Source organism: Hyla sarda, unplaced genomic scaffold (assembly GCF_029499605.1).
Source record: "Hyla sarda isolate aHylSar1 unplaced genomic scaffold, aHylSar1.hap1 scaffold_705, whole genome shotgun sequence".
Classification (NCBI taxonomy): Eukaryota; Metazoa; Chordata; class Amphibia; order Anura; family Hylidae; genus Hyla; species Hyla sarda.
In genome coordinates, this window is record NW_026610724.1 from 18,777 (window position 1) to 34,285 (window position 15,509).

General features: G+C 43.5%; 9 pseudogenes; all 9 read left to right on the forward strand.

Moving 5' to 3' along the window:
- The first annotated feature begins 31 nt into the window (after window positions 1-31).
- LOC130344201 (U2 spliceosomal RNA) lies at window positions 32-295 on the forward strand (annotated as a pseudogene).
- Window positions 296-1,772: 1,477 nt separating this feature from the next.
- On the forward strand, window positions 1,773-2,036 carry LOC130344202 (U2 spliceosomal RNA; annotated as a pseudogene).
- Window positions 2,037-3,500: 1,464 nt separating this feature from the next.
- On the forward strand, window positions 3,501-3,764 carry LOC130344163 (U2 spliceosomal RNA; annotated as a pseudogene).
- A 1,473-nt stretch (window positions 3,765-5,237) lies between these two features.
- Window positions 5,238-5,502, forward strand: LOC130344161 (U2 spliceosomal RNA; annotated as a pseudogene).
- Window positions 5,503-6,971: 1,469 nt separating this feature from the next.
- LOC130344178 (U2 spliceosomal RNA) lies at window positions 6,972-7,235 on the forward strand (annotated as a pseudogene).
- Window positions 7,236-8,704: 1,469 nt separating this feature from the next.
- On the forward strand, window positions 8,705-8,968 carry LOC130344158 (U2 spliceosomal RNA; annotated as a pseudogene).
- A 1,469-nt stretch (window positions 8,969-10,437) lies between these two features.
- LOC130344179 (U2 spliceosomal RNA) lies at window positions 10,438-10,701 on the forward strand (annotated as a pseudogene).
- Window positions 10,702-12,145: 1,444 nt separating this feature from the next.
- LOC130344203 (U2 spliceosomal RNA) lies at window positions 12,146-12,409 on the forward strand (annotated as a pseudogene).
- A 1,435-nt stretch (window positions 12,410-13,844) lies between these two features.
- LOC130344171 (U2 spliceosomal RNA) lies at window positions 13,845-14,108 on the forward strand (annotated as a pseudogene).
- The last annotated feature ends 1,401 nt before the right edge of the window (window positions 14,109-15,509 follow it).

A 15,509-nucleotide genomic window follows, 5' to 3' on the forward strand; every position in this document is an offset into this window, starting at 1 on the left:
GGACATGGTTGGGTCCACCCCTTTCCCGGTTATCCCCTCTAGGCCTTTTGGCTTAGATCAAGTGTAAAAAAAGAAAGGATCTTGCGACAGATCGCATCCTGAGGCACGTTTTTTTTTGTGTGAATACTTGCACTTGGGTGACTTGTGAGCACATACTGATACATACGTTCCCTATCTGGGGACCATAAATTAAATGGATTTTTGAGAAAGGGAGCTGATTTGGAAGCTTGCTTCTGTCGCCCTATGCATTGACCCGATGTGGCAGTATATTCGGGTAGTGAACAGTGCACCACCCCATTCCAGTGTTAAACAAGAAAGATTCTCATTTAATCCTCCGTGGGTGAGAATTTGAGTTTGAGAATTGGAGACCAAAATGATGAGTTGCACTGACTGGTTTATGAACGTCTATTCATTTAGCGTTTTAATGACCATGTTTGCACACTGATTGGTGTAAAAAAATAAAATAAAACTAAATAATAATAATCTAGCACACCTGTGCAGGTTTGACATGACATGACAGGTAGCTGTCTTGTGGGTGGTGCTGAATCCTGTTAAATGACGTGAGGGTCTCATGCCTATACACAAGGGTGTGTCATTGCTGTTGCTTGACCATGCATTGGTATCTGTGGTCAGTGAATGATAAAAACAAAATTTACCATCCATTGATGGATGGGAAATCCGCCATGAGGCATTTGTTTTTAGAAACTGCTGCTCACAACCAATGTTGCAATGGAGTGTCTCCATCTGCTGGTGGTATTGGAAAGGCATTAGTGCTATGACAGGGTCTGAAGAAGAAGAAGAAGAAGAAGAAGAAGACGGAAAAAAATATATATAAAAAGAAAAAGAGAGAGAGAGAGAGAGAGAGACTGACTTAGTGAGCGAGTGAGTGAGAGAGTGAGAGTGAGTGAGAGTGAATGAGTGAGTGAGTGATTGAGTGAGTGAGTGAGTGAGTGAGAACAAATGAGTTAAAGCAAGTGAGTGAGAGAGATCGAATGAATGAAAGTCTGAATGACAGAAAGAAAAAAGGATGAAGAAAGAAGCATGAAGAAAAAAAAATGTATATGGAGTTGCTGACATGAGTGCAATCTACAAAGCCGTTGAGGCTGATCCTCATGGGAGGATTATTGCACCAGGACCCTTAGCACTTTTAAAATGCCATTCAATGCCACGGGCTAGATGTAAACTGCAGATGACCATGTTGTGTTAGTTACCATGGATACCCAAGTGATGTGTGAGCTAACACATAGGCCCAACAGATTCCAAGAAGGCCAGAATCACCAGCGGCACCACCATCGATTGTCAGGTCACCCGGATTCAGCAAATACCAGAGTCCAAAATGATGCAGGTTTATACTGTTAATTTTCAGTTTATCGTTACAGTTGGTGTTATTCCATGTCGGAAGGGACGCAGCTACAGCCAGTGGGGTAACTAGAGACAGGCAGGCAGCTATGTGCAACAAAGGTAGGCGTGTTGTTTTCATATGCAGATCTGAAATATTGTCTTATATGCAAGAGGAGGAGTGCTGGGGGTTCAGGCAAAAGCCAGGCTATGGATTGCATTGCTAAATGCTCCATCAGAGTGCAATGGTCGCCTGTCCTTTTTTTAAGTGATGATGTGGGTTTAGCCTGTGCTGTATGTATGTATGGGTGGCTGACTGCCACCCACCCAGAGAGTGTATGGGAGGCTGGTTGGCTGCCAGCCTTCCTTCCATTCCTATGAGTAATGTGAGTGCTCATGAAGGGGACATGGTTGGGTCCACCCCTTTCCCGGTTATCCCCTCTAGGCCTTTTGGCTTAGATCAAGTGTAAAAAAAGAAAGGATCTTGCGACAGATCGCATCCTGAGGCACGTTTTTTTTTGTGTGAATACTTGCACTTGGGTGACTTGTGAGCACATACTGATACATACGTTCCCTATCTGGGGACCATAAATTAAATGGATTTTTGAGAAAGGGAGCTGATTTGGAAGCTTGCTTCTGTCGCCCTATGCATTGACCCGATGTGGCAGTATATTCGGGTAGTGAACAGTGCACCACCCCATTCCAGTGTTAAACAAGAAAGATTCTCATTTAATCCTCCGTGGGTGAGAATTTGAGTTTGAGAATTGGAGACCAAAATGATGAGTTGCACTGACTGGTTTATGAACGTCTATTCATTTAGCGTTTTAATGACCATGTTTGCACACTGATTGGTGTAAAAAAATAAAATAAAACTAAATAATAATAATCTAGCACACCTGTGCAGGTTTGACATGACATGACAGGTAGCTGTCTTGTGGGTGGTGCTGAATCCTGTTAAATGACGTGAGGGTCTCATGCCTATACACAAGGGTGTGTCATTGCTGTTGCTTGACCATGCATTGGTATCTGTGGTCAGTGAATGATAAAAACAAAATTTACCATCCATTGATGGATGGGAAATCCGCCATGAGGCATTTGTTTTTAGAAACTGCTGCTCACAACCAATGTTGCAATGGAGTGTCTCCATCTGCTGGTGGTATTGGAAAGGCATTAGTGCTATGACAGGGTCTGAAGAAGAAGAAGAAGAAGAAGAAGACGGAAAAAAATATATATAAAAAGAAAAAGAGAGAGAGAGAGAGACTGACTTAGTGAGCGAGTGAGTGAGAGAGTGAGAGTGAGTGAGAGTGAATGAGTGAGTGAGTGATTGAGTGAGTGAGTGAGTGAGAACAAATGAGTTAAAGCAAGTGAGTGAGAGAGATCGAATGAATGAAAGTCTGAATGACAGAAAGAAAAAAGGATGAAGAAAGAAGCATGAAGAAAAAAAAATGTATATGGAGTTGCTGACATGAGTGCAATCTACAAAGCCGTTGAGGCTGATCCTCATGGGAGGATTATTGCACCAGGACCCTTAGCACTTTTAAAATGCCATTCAATGCCACGGGCTAGATGTAAACTGCAGATGACCATGTTGTGGTAGTTACCATGGATACCCAAGTGATGTGTGAGCTAACACATAGGCCCAACAGATTCCAAGAAGGCCAGAATCACCAGCGGCACCACCATCGATTGTCAGGTCACCCGGATTCAGCAAATACCAGAGTCCAAAATGATGCAGGTTTATACTGTTAATTTTCAGTTTATCGTTACAGTTGGTGTTATTCCATGTCGGAAGGGACGCAGCTACAGCCAGTGGGGTAACTAGAGACAGGCAGGCAGCTATGTGCAACAAAGGTAGGCGTGTTGTTTTCATATGCAGATCTGAAATATTGTCTTATATGCAAGAGGAGGAGTGATGGGGGTTCAGGCAAAAGCCAGGCTATGGATTGCATTGCTAAATGCTCCATCAGAGTGCAATGGTCGCCTGTCCTTTTTTTAAGTGATGATGTGGGTTTAGCCTGTGCTGTATGTATGTATGGGTGGCTGACTGCCACCCACCCAGAGAGTGTATGGGAGGCTGGTTGGCTGCCAGCCTTCCTTCCATTCCTATGAGTAATGTGAGTGCTCATGAAGGGGACATGGTTGGGTCCACCCCTTTCCCGGTTATCCCCTCTAGGCCTTTTGGCTTAGATCAAGTGTAAAAAAAGAAAGGATCTTGCGACAGATCGCATCCTGAGGCACGTTTTTTTTTGTGTGAATACTTGCACTTGGGTGACTTGTGAGCACATACTGATACATACGTTCTCTATCTGGGGACCATAAATTAAATGGATTTTTGAGAAAGGGAGCTGATTTGGAAGCTTGCTTCTGTCGCCCTATGCATTGACCCGATGTGGCAGTATATTCGGGTAGTGAACAGTGCACCACCCCATTCCAGTGTTAAACAAGAAAGATTCTCATTTAATCCTCCGTGGGTGAGAATTTGAGTTTGAGAATTGGAGACCAAAATGATGAGTTGCACTGACTGGTTTATGAACGTCTATTCATTTAGCGTTTTAATGACCATGTTTGCACACTGATTGGTGTAAAAAAATAAAATAAAACTAAATAATAATAATCTAGCACACCTGTGCAGGTTTGACATGACATGACAGGTAGCTGTCTTGTGGGTGGTGCTGAATCCTGTTAAATGACGTGAGGGTCTCATGCCTATACACAAGGGTGTGTCATTGCTGTTGCTCGACCATGCATTGGTATCTGTGGTCAGTGAATGATAAAAACAAAATTTACCATCCATTGATGGATGGGAAATCCGCCATGAGGCATTTGTTTTTAGAAACTGCTGCTCACAACCAATGTTGCAATGGAGTGTCTCCATCTGCTGGTGGTATTGGAAAGGCATTAGTGCTATGACAGGGTCTGAAGAAGAAGAAGAAGAAGAAGACGGAAAAAAATATATATAAAAAGAAAAAGAGAGAGAGAGAGAGAGAGAGAGACTGACTTAGTGAGCGAGTGAGTGAGAGAGTGAGAGTGAGTGAGAGTGAATGAGTGAGTGAGTGATTGAGTGAGTGAGTGAGTGAGTGAGAACAAATGAGTTAAAGCAAGTGAGTGAGAGAGATCGAATGAATGAAAGTCTGAATGACAGAAAGAAAAAAGGATGAAGAAAGAAGCATGAAGAAAAAAAAATGTATATGGAGTTGCTGACATGAGTGCAATCTACAAAGCCGTTGAGGCTGATCCTCATGGGAGGATTATTGCACCAGGACCCTTAGCACTTTTAAAATGCCATTCAATGCCACGGGCTAGATGTAAACTGCAGATGACCATGTTGTGGTAGTTACCATGGATACCCAAGTGATGTGTGAGCTAACACATAGGCCCAACAGATTCCAAGAAGGCCAGAATCACCAGCGGCACCACCATCGATTGTCAGGTCACCCGGATTCAGCAAATACCAGAGTCCAAAATGATGCAGGTTTATACTGTTAATTTTCAGTTTATCGTTACAGTTGGTGTTATTCCATGTCGGAAGGGACGCAGCTACAGCCAGTGGGGTAACTAGAGACAGGCAGGCAGCTATGTGCAACAAAGGTAGGCGTGTTGTTTTCATATGCAGATCTGAAATATTGTCTTATATGCAAGAGGAGGAGTGCTGGGGGTTCAGGCAAAAGCCAGGCTATGGATTGCATTGCTAAATGCTCCATCAGAGTGCAATGGTCGCCTGTCCTTTTTTTAAGTGATGATGTGGGTTTAGCCTGTGCTGTATGTATGTATGGGTGGCTGACTGCCACCCACCCAGAGAGTGTATGGGAGGCTGGTTGGCTGCCAGCCTTCCTTCCATTCCTATGAGTAATGTGAGTGCTCATGAAGGGGACATGGTTGGGTCCACCCCTTTCCCGGTTATCCCCTCTAGGCCTTTTGGCTTAGATCAAGTGTAAAAAAAGAAAGGATCTTGCGACAGATCGCATCCTGAGGCACGTTTTTTTTTTGTGTGAATACTTGCACTTGGGTGACTTGTGAGCACATACTGATACATACGTTCCCTATCTGGGGACCATAAATTAAATGGATTTTTGAGAAAGGGAGCTGATTTGGAAGCTTGCTTCTGTCGCCCTATGCATTGACCCGATGTGACAGTATATTCGGGTAGTGAACAGTGCACCACCCCATTCCAGTGTTAAACAAGAAAGATTCTCATTTAATCCTCCGTGGGTGAGAATTTGAGTTTGAGAATTGGAGACCAAAATGATGAGTTGCACTGACTGGTTTATGAACGTCTATTCATTTAGCGTTTTAATGACCATGTTTGCACACTGATTGGTGTAAAAAAATAAAATAAAACTAAATAATAATAATCTAGCACACCTGTGCAGGTTTGACATGACATGACAGGTAGCTGTCTTGTGGGTGGTGCTGAATCCTGTTAAATGACGTGAGGGTCTCATGCCTATACACAAGGGTGTGTCATTGCTGTTGCTTGACCATGCATTGGTATCTGTGGTCAGTGAATGATGAAAACAAAATTTACCATCCATTGATGGATGGGAAATCCGCCATGAGGCATTTGTTTTTAGAAACTGCTGCTCACAACCAATGTTGCAATGGAGTGTCTCCATCTGCTGGTGGTATTGGAAAGGCATTAGTGCTATGACAGGGTCTGAAGAAGAAGAAGAAGAAGAAGATGGAAAAAAATATATATAAAAAGAAAAATAGAGAGAGAGAGAGAGAGACTGACTTAGTGAGCGAGTGAGTGAGAGAGTGAGAGTGAGTGAGAGTGAATGAGTGAGTGAGTGATTGAGTGAGTGAGTGAGTGAGTGAGAACAAATGAGTTAAAGCAAGTGAGTGAGAGAGATCGAATGAATGAAAGTCTGAATGACAGAAAGAAAAAAGGATGAAGAAAGAAGCATGAAGAAAAAAAAATGTATATGGAGTTGCTGACATGAGTGCAATCTACAAAGCCGTTGAGGCTGATCCTCATGGGAGGATTATTGCACCAGGACCCTTAGCACTTTTAAAATGCCATTCAATGCCACGGGCTAGATGTAAACTGCAGATGACCATGTTGTGGTAGTTACCATGGATACCCAAGTGATGTGTGAGCTAACACATAGGCCCAACAGATTCCAAGAAGGCCAGAATCACCAGCGGCACCACCATCGATTGTCAGGTCACCCGGATTCAGCAAATACCAGAGTCCAAAATGATGCAGGTTTATACTGTTAATTTTCAGTTTATCGTTACAGTTGGTGTTATTCCATGTCGGAAGGGATGCAGCTACAGCCAGTGGGGTAACTAGAGACAGGCAGGCAGCTATGTGCAACAAAGGTAGGCGTGTTGTTTTCATATGCAGATCTGAAATATTGTCTTATATGCAAGAGGAGGAGTGATGGGGGTTCAGGCAAAAGCCAGGCTATGGATTGCATTGCTAAATGCTCCATCAGAGTGCAATGGTCGCCTGTCCTTTTTTTAAGTGATGATGTGGGTTTAGCCTGTGCTGTATGTATGTATGGGTGGCTGACTGCCACCCACCCAGAGAGTGTATGGGAGGCTGGTTGGCTGCCAGCCTTCCTTCCATTCCTATGAGTAATGTGAGTGCTCATGAAGGGGACATGGTTGGGTCCACCCCTTTCCCGGTTATCCCCTCTAGGCCTTTTGGCTTAGATCAAGTGTAAAAAAAGAAGGGATCTTGCGACAGATCGCATCCTGAGGCACGTTTTTTTTTGTGTGAATACTTGCACTTGGGTGACTTGTGAGCACATACTGATACATACGTTCCCTATCTGGGGACCATAAATTAAATGGATTTTTGAGAAAGGGAGCTGATTTGGAAGCTTGCTTCTGTCGCCCTATGCATTGACCCGATGTGGCAGTATCTTCGGGTAGTGAACAGTGCACCACCCCATTCCAGTGTTAAACAAGAAAGATTCTCATTTAATCCTCCGTGGGTGAGAATTTGAGTTTGAGAATTGGAGACCAAAATGATGAGTTGCACTGACTGGTTTATGAACGTCTATTCATTTAGCGTTTTAATGACCATGTTTGCACACTGATTGGTGTAAAAAAATAAAATAAAACTAAATAATAATAATCTAGCACACCTGTGCAGGTTTGACATGACATGACAGGTAGCTGTCTTGTGGGTGGTGCTGAATCCTGTTAAATGACGTGAGGGTCTCATGCCTATACACAAGGGTGTGTCATTGCTGTTGCTTGACCATGCATTGGTATCTGTGGTCAGTGAATGATAAAAACAAAATTTACCATCCATTGATGGATGGGAAATCCGCCATGAGGCATTTGTTTTTAGAAACTGCTGCTCACAACCAATGTTGCAATGGAGTGTCTCCATCTGCTGGTGGTATTGGAAAGGCATTAGTGCTATGACAGGGTCTGAAGAAGAAGAAGAAGAAGAAGACGGAAAAAAATATATATAAAAAGAAAAAGAGAGAGAGAGAGAGAGAGACTGACTTAGTGAGCGAGTGAGTGAGAGAGTGAGAGTGAGTGAGAGTGAATGAGTGAGTGAGTGATTGAGTGAGTGAGTGAGTGAGTGAGAACAAATGAGTTAAAGCAAGTGAGTGAGAGAGATCGAATGAATGAAAGTCTGAATGACAGAAAGAAAAAAGGATGAAGAAAGAAGCATGAAGAAAAAAAAATGTATATGGAGTTGCTGACATGAGTGCAATCTACAAAGCCGTTGAGGCTGATCCTCATGGGAGGATTATTGCACCAGGACCCTTAGCACTTTTAAAATGCCATTCAATGCCACGGGCTAGATGTAAACTGCAGATGACCATGTTGTGGTAGTTACCATGGATACCCAAGTGATGTGTGAGCTAACACATAGGCCCAACAGATTCCAAGAAGGCCAGAATCACCAGCGGCACCACCATCGATTGTCAGGTCACCCGGATTCAGCAAATACCAGAGTCCAAAATGATGCAGGTTTATACTGTTAATTTTCAGTTTATCGTTACAGTTGGTGTTATTCCATGTCGGAAGGGACGCAGCTACAGCCAGTGGGGTAACTAGAGACAGGCAGGCAGCTATGTGCAACAAAGGTAGGCGTGTTGTTTTCATATGCAGATCTGAAATATTGTCTTATATGCAAGAGGAGGAGTGCTGGGGGTTCAGGCAAAAGCCAGGCTATGGATTGCATTGCTAAATGCTCCATCAGAGTGCAATGGTCGCCTGTCCTTTTTTTAAGTGATGATGTGGGTTTAGCCTGTGCTGTATGTATGTATGGGTGGCTGACTGCCACCCACCCAGAGAGTGTATGGGAGGCTGGTTGGCTGCCAGCCTTCCTTCCATTCCTATGAGTAATGTGAGTGCTCATGAAGGGGACATGGTTGGGTCCACCCCTTTCCCGGTTATCCCCTCTAGGCCTTTTGGCTTAGATCAAGTGTAAAAAAAGAAAGGATCTTGCGACAGATCGCATCCTGAGGCACGTTTTTTTTTGTGTGAATACTTGCACTTGGGTGACTTGTGAGCACATACTGATACATACGTTCCCTATCTGGGGACCATAAATTAAATGGATTTTTGAGAAAGGGAGCTGATTTGGAAGCTTGCTTCTGTCGCCCTATGCATTGACCCGATGTGACAGTATATTCGGGTAGTGAACAGTGCACCACCCCATTCCAGTGTTAAACAAGAAAGATTCTCATTTAATCCTCCGTGGGTGAGAATTTGAGTTTGAGAATTGGAGACCAAAATGATGAGTTGCACTGACTGGTTTATGAACGTCTATTCATTTAGCGTTTTAATGACCATGTTTGCACACTGATTGGTGTAAAAAAATAAAATAAAACTAAATAATAATAATCTAGCACACCTGTGCAGGTTTGACATGACATGACAGGTAGCTGTCTTGTGGGTGGTGCTGAATCCTGTTAAATGACGTGAGGGTCTCATGCCTATACACAAGGGTGTGTCATTGCTGTTGCTTGACCATGCATTGGTATCTGTGGTCAGTGAATGATGAAAACAAAATTTACCATCCATTGATGGATGGGAAATCCGCCATGAGGCATTTGTTTTTAGAAACTGCTGCTCACAACCAATGTTGCAATGGAGTGTCTCCATCTGCTGGTGGTATTGGAAAGGCATTAGTGCTATGACAGGGTCTGAAGAAGAAGAAGAAGAAGAAGATGGAAAAAAATATATATAAAAAGAAAAATAGAGAGAGAGAGAGAGAGACTGACTTAGTGAGCGAGTGAGTGAGAGAGTGAGAGTGAGTGAGAGTGAATGAGTGAGTGAGTGATTGAGTGAGTGAGTGAGTGAGTGAGAACAAATGAGTTAAAGCAAGTGAGTGAGAGAGATCGAATGAATGAAAGTCTGAATGACAGAAAGAAAAAAGGATGAAGAAAGAAGCATGAAGAAAAAAAAATGTATATGGAGTTGCTGACATGAGTGCAATCTACAAAGCCGTTGAGGCTGATCCTCATGGGAGGATTATTGCACCAGGACCCTTAGCACTTTTAAAATGCCATTCAATGCCACGGGCTAGATGTAAACTGCAGATGACCATGTTGTGGTAGTTACCATGGATACCCAAGTGATGTGTGAGCTAACACATAGGCCCAACAGATTCCAAGAAGGCCAGAATCACCAGCGGCACCACCATCGATTGTCAGGTCACCCGGATTCAGCAAATACCAGAGTCCAAAATGATGCAGGTTTATACTGTTAATTTTCAGTTTATCGTTACAGTTGGTGTTATTCCATGTCGGAAGGGATGCAGCTACAGCCAGTGGGGTAACTAGAGACAGGCAGGCAGCTATGTGCAACAAAGGTAGGCGTGTTGTTTTCATATGCAGATCTGAAATATTGTCTTATATGCAAGAGGAGGAGTGATGGGGGTTCAGGCAAAAGCCAGGCTATGGATTGCATTGCTAAATGCTCCATCAGAGTGCAATGGTCGCCTGTCCTTTTTTTAAGTGATGATGTGGGTTTAGCCTGTGCTGTATGTATGTATGGGTGGCTGACTGCCACCCACCCAGAGAGTGTATGGGAGGCTGGTTGGCTGCCAGCCTTCCTTCCATTCCTATGAGTAATGTGAGTGCTCATGAAGGGGACATGGTTGGGTCCACCCCTTTCCCGGTTATCCCCTCTAGGCCTTTTGGCTTAGATCAAGTGTAAAAAAAGAAGGGATCTTGCGACAGATCGCATCCTGAGGCACGTTTTTTTTTGTGTGAATACTTGCACTTGGGTGACTTGTGAGCACATACTGATACATACGTTCCCTATCTGGGGACCATAAATTAAATGGATTTTTGAGAAAGGGAGCTGATTTGGAAGCTTGCTTCTGTCGCCCTATGCATTGACCCGATGTGGCAGTATCTTCGGGTAGTGAACAGTGCACCACCCCATTCCAGTGTTAAACAAGAAAGATTCTCATTTAATCCTCCGTGGGTGAGAATTTGAGTTTGAGAATTGGAGACCAAAATGATGAGTTGCACTGACTGGTTTATGAACGTCTATTCATTTAGCGTTTTAATGACCATGTTTGCACACTGATTGGTGTAAAAAAATAAAATAAAACTAAATAATAATAATCTAGCACACCTGTGCAGGTTTGACATGACATGACAGGTAGCTGTCTTGTGGGTGGTGCTGAATCCTGTTAAATGACGTGAGGGTCTCATGCCTATACACAAGGGTGTGTCATTGCTGTTGCTTGACCATGCATTGGTATCTGTGGTCAGTGAATGATAAAAACAAAATTTACCATCCATTGATGGATGGGAAATCCGCCATGAGGCATTTGTTTTTAGAAACTGCTGCTCACAACCAATGTTGCAATGGAGTGTCTCCATCTGCTGGTGGTATTGGAAAGGCATTAGTGCTATGACAGGGTCTGAAGAAGAAGAAGAAGAAGAAGAAGACGGAAAAAAATATATATAAAAAGAAAAAGAGAGAGAGAGAGAGAGAGACTGACTTAGTGAGCGAGTGAGTGAGAGAGTGAGAGTGAGTGAGAGTGAATGAGTGAGTGAGAACAAATGAGTTAAAGCAAGTGAGTGAGAGAGATCGAATGAATGAAAGTCTGAATGACAGAAAGAAAAAAGGATGAAGAAAGAAGCATGAAGAAAAAAAAATGTATATGGAGTTGCTGACATGAGTGCAATCTACAAAGCCGTTGAGGCTGATCCTCATGGGACGATTATTGCACCAGGACCCTTAGCACTTTTAAAATGCCATTCAATGCCACGGGCTAGATGTAAACTGCAGATGACCATGTTGTGGTAGTTACCATGGATACCCAAGTGATGTGTGAGCTAACACATAGGCCCAACAGATTCCAAGAAGGCCAGAATCACCAGCGGCACCACCATCGATTGTCAGGTCACCCGGATTCAGCAAATACCAGAGTCCAAAATGATGCAGGTTTATACTGTTAATTTTCAGTTTATCGTTACAGTTGGTGTTATTCCATGTCGGAAGGGACGCAGCTACAGCCAGTGGGGTAACTAGAGACAGGCAGGCAGCTATGTGCAACAAAGGTAGGCGTGTTGTTTTCATATGCAGATCTGAAATATTGTCTTATATGCAAGAGGAGGAGTGATGGGGGTTCAGGCAAAAGCCAGGCTATGGATTGCATTGCTAAATGCTCCATCAGAGTGCAATGGTCGCCTGTCCTTTTTTTAAGTGATGATGTGGGTTTAGCCTGTGCTGTATGTATGTATGGGTGGCTGACTGCCACCCACCCAGAGAGTGTATGGGAGGCTGGTTGGCTGCCAGCCTTCCTTCCATTCCTATGAGTAATGTGAGTGCTCATGAAGGGGACATGGTTGGGTCCACCCCTTTCCCGGTTATCCCCTCTAGGCCTTTTGGCTTAGATCAAGTGTAAAAAAAGAAAGGATCTTGCGACAGATCGCATCCTGAGGCACGTTTTTTTTTGTGTGAATACTTGCACTTGGGTGACTTGTGAGCACATACTGATACATACGTTCCCTATCTGGGGACCATAAATTAAATGGATTTTTGAGAAAGGGAGCTGATTTGGAAGCTTGCTTCTGTCGCCCTATGCATTGACCCGATGTGGCAGTATATTCGGGTAGTGAACAGTGCACCACCCCATTCCAGTGTTAAACAAGAAAGATTCTCATTTAATCCTCCGTGGGTGAGAATTTGAGTTTGAGAATTGGAGACCAAAATGATGAGTTGCACTGACTGGTTTATGAACGTCTATTCATTTAGCGTTTTAATGACCATGTTTGCACACTGATTGGTGTAAAAAAATAAAATAAAACTAAATAATAATAATCTAGCACACCTGTGCAGGTTTGACATGACATGACAGGTAGCTGTCTTGTGGGTGGTGCTGAATCCTGTTAAATGACGTGAGGGTCTCATGCCTATACACAAGGGTGTGTCATTGCTGTTGCTTGACCATGCATTGGTATCTGTGGTCAGTGAATGATAAAAACAAAATTTACCATCCATTGATGGATGGGAAATCCGCCATGAGGCATTTGTTTTTAGAAACTGCTGCTCACAACCAATGTTGCAATGGAGTGTCTCCATCTGCTGGTGGTATTGGAAAGGCATTAGTGCTATGACAGGGTCTGAAGAAGAAGAAGAAGACGGAAAAAAATATATATAAAAAGAAAAAGAGAGAGAGAGAGAGAGAGACTGACTTAGTGAGCGAGTGAGTGAGAGAGTGAGAGTGAGTGAGAGTGAATGAGTGAGTGAGAACAAATGAGTTAAAGCAAGTGAGTGAGAGAGATCGAATGAATGAAAGTCTGAATGACAGAAAGAAAAAAGGATGAAGAAAGAAGCATGAAGAAAAAAAAATGTATATGGAGTTGCTGACATGAGTGCAATCTACAAAGCCGTTGAGGCTGATCCTCATGGGAGGATTATTGCACCAGGACCCTTAGCACTTTTAAAATGCCATTCAATGCCACGGGCTAGATGTAAACTGCAGATGACCATGTTGTGGTAGTTACCATGGATACCCAAGTGATGTGTGAGCTAACACATAGGCCCAACAGATTCCAAGAAGGCCAGAATCACCAGCGGCACCACCATCGATTGTCAGGTCACCCGGATTCAGCAAATACCAGAGTCCAAAATGATGCAGGTTTATACTGTTAATTTTCAGTTTATCGTTACAGTTGGTGTTATTCCATGTCGGAAGGGACGCAGCTACAGCCAGTGGGGTAACTAGAGACAGGCAGGCAGCTATGTGCAACAAAGGTAGGCGTGTTGTTTTCATATGCAGATCTGAAATATTGTCTTATATGCAAGAGGAGGAGTGATGGGGGTTCAGGCAAAAGCCAGGCTATGGATTGCATTGCTAAATGCTCCATCAGAGTGCAATGGTCGCCTGTCCTTTTTTTAAGTGATGATGTGGGTTTAGCCTGTGCTGTATGTATGTATGGGTGGCTGACTGCCACCCACCCAGAGAGTGTATGGGAGGCTGGTTGGCTGCCAGCCTTCCTTCCATTCCTATGAGTAATGTGAGTGCTCATGAAGGGGACATGGTTGGGTCCACCCCTTTCCCGGTTATCCCCTCTAGGCCTTTTGGCTTAGATCAAGTGTAAAAAAAGAAAGGATCTTGCGACAGATCGCATCCTGAGGCACGTTTTTTTTTGTGTGAATACTTGCACTTGGGTGACTTGTGAGCACATACTGATACATACGTTCCCTATCTGGGGACCATAAATTAAATGGATTTTTGAGAAAGGGAACTGATTTGGAAGCTTGCTTCTGTCGCCCTATGCATTGACCCGATGTGGCAGTATATTCGGGTAGTGAACAGTGCACCACCCCATTCCAGTGTTAAACAAGAAAGATTCTCATTTAATCCTCCGTGGGTGAGAATTTGAGTTTGAGAATTGGAGACCAAAATGATGAGTTGCACTGACTGGTTTATGAACGTCTATTCATTTAGCGTTTTAATGACCATGTTTGCACACTGATTGGTGTAAAAAAATAAAATAAAACTAAATAATAATAATCTAGCACACCTGTGCAGGTTTGACATGACATGACAGGTAGCTGTCTTGTGGGTGGTGCTGAATCCTGTTAAATGACGTGAGGGTCTCATGCCTATACACAAGGGTGTGTCATTGCTGTTGCTTGACCATGCATTGGTATCTGTGGTCAGTGAATGATAAAAACAAAATTTACCATCCATTGATGGATGGGAAATCCGCCATGAGGCATTTGTTTTTAGAAACTGCTGCTCACAACCAATGTTGCAATGGAGTGTCTCCATCTGCTGGTGGTATTGGAAAGGCATTAGTGCTATGACAGGGTCTGAAGAAGAAGAAGAAGAAGAAGAAGACGGAAAAAAATATATATAAAAAGAAAAAGAGAGAGAGAGAGAGAGAGAGAGAGACTGACTTAGTGAGCGAGTGAGTGAGAGAGTGAGAGTGAGTGAGAGTGAATGAGTGAGTGAGTGATTGAGTGAGTGAGTGAGTGAGTGAGAACAAATGAGTTAAAGCAAGTGAGTGAGAGAGATCGAATGAATGAAAGTCTGAATGACAGAAAGAAAAAAGGATGAAGAAAGAAGCATGAAGAAAAAAAAATGTATATGGAGTTGCTGACATGAGTGCAATCTACAAAGCCGTTGAGGCTGATCCTCATGGGAGGATTATTGCACCAGGACCCTTAGCACTTTTAAAATGCCATTCAATGCCACGGGCTAGATGTAAACTGCAGATGACCATGTTGTGGTAGTTACCATGGATACCCAAGTGATGTGTGAGCTAACACATAGGCCCAACAGATTCCAAGAAGGCCAGAATCACCAGCGGCACCACCATCGATTGTCAGGTCACCCGGATTCAGCAAATACCAGAGTCCAAAATGATGCAGGTTTATACTGTTAATTTTCAGTTTATCGTTACAGTTGGTGTTATTCCATGTCGGAAGGGACGCAGCTACAGCCAGTGGGGTAACTAGAGACAGGCAGGCAGCTATGTGCAACAAAGGTAGGCGTGTTGTTTTCATATGCAGATCTGAAATATTGTCTTATATGCAAGAGGAGGAGTGATGGGGGTTCAGGCAAAAGCCAGGCTATGGATTGCATTGCTAAATGCTCCATCAGAGTGCAATGGTCGCCTGTCCTTTTTTTAAGTGATGATGTGGGTTTAGCCTGTGCTGTACGTATGTATGGGTGGCTGACTGCCACCCACCCAGAGAGTGTATGGGAGGCTGGTTGGCTG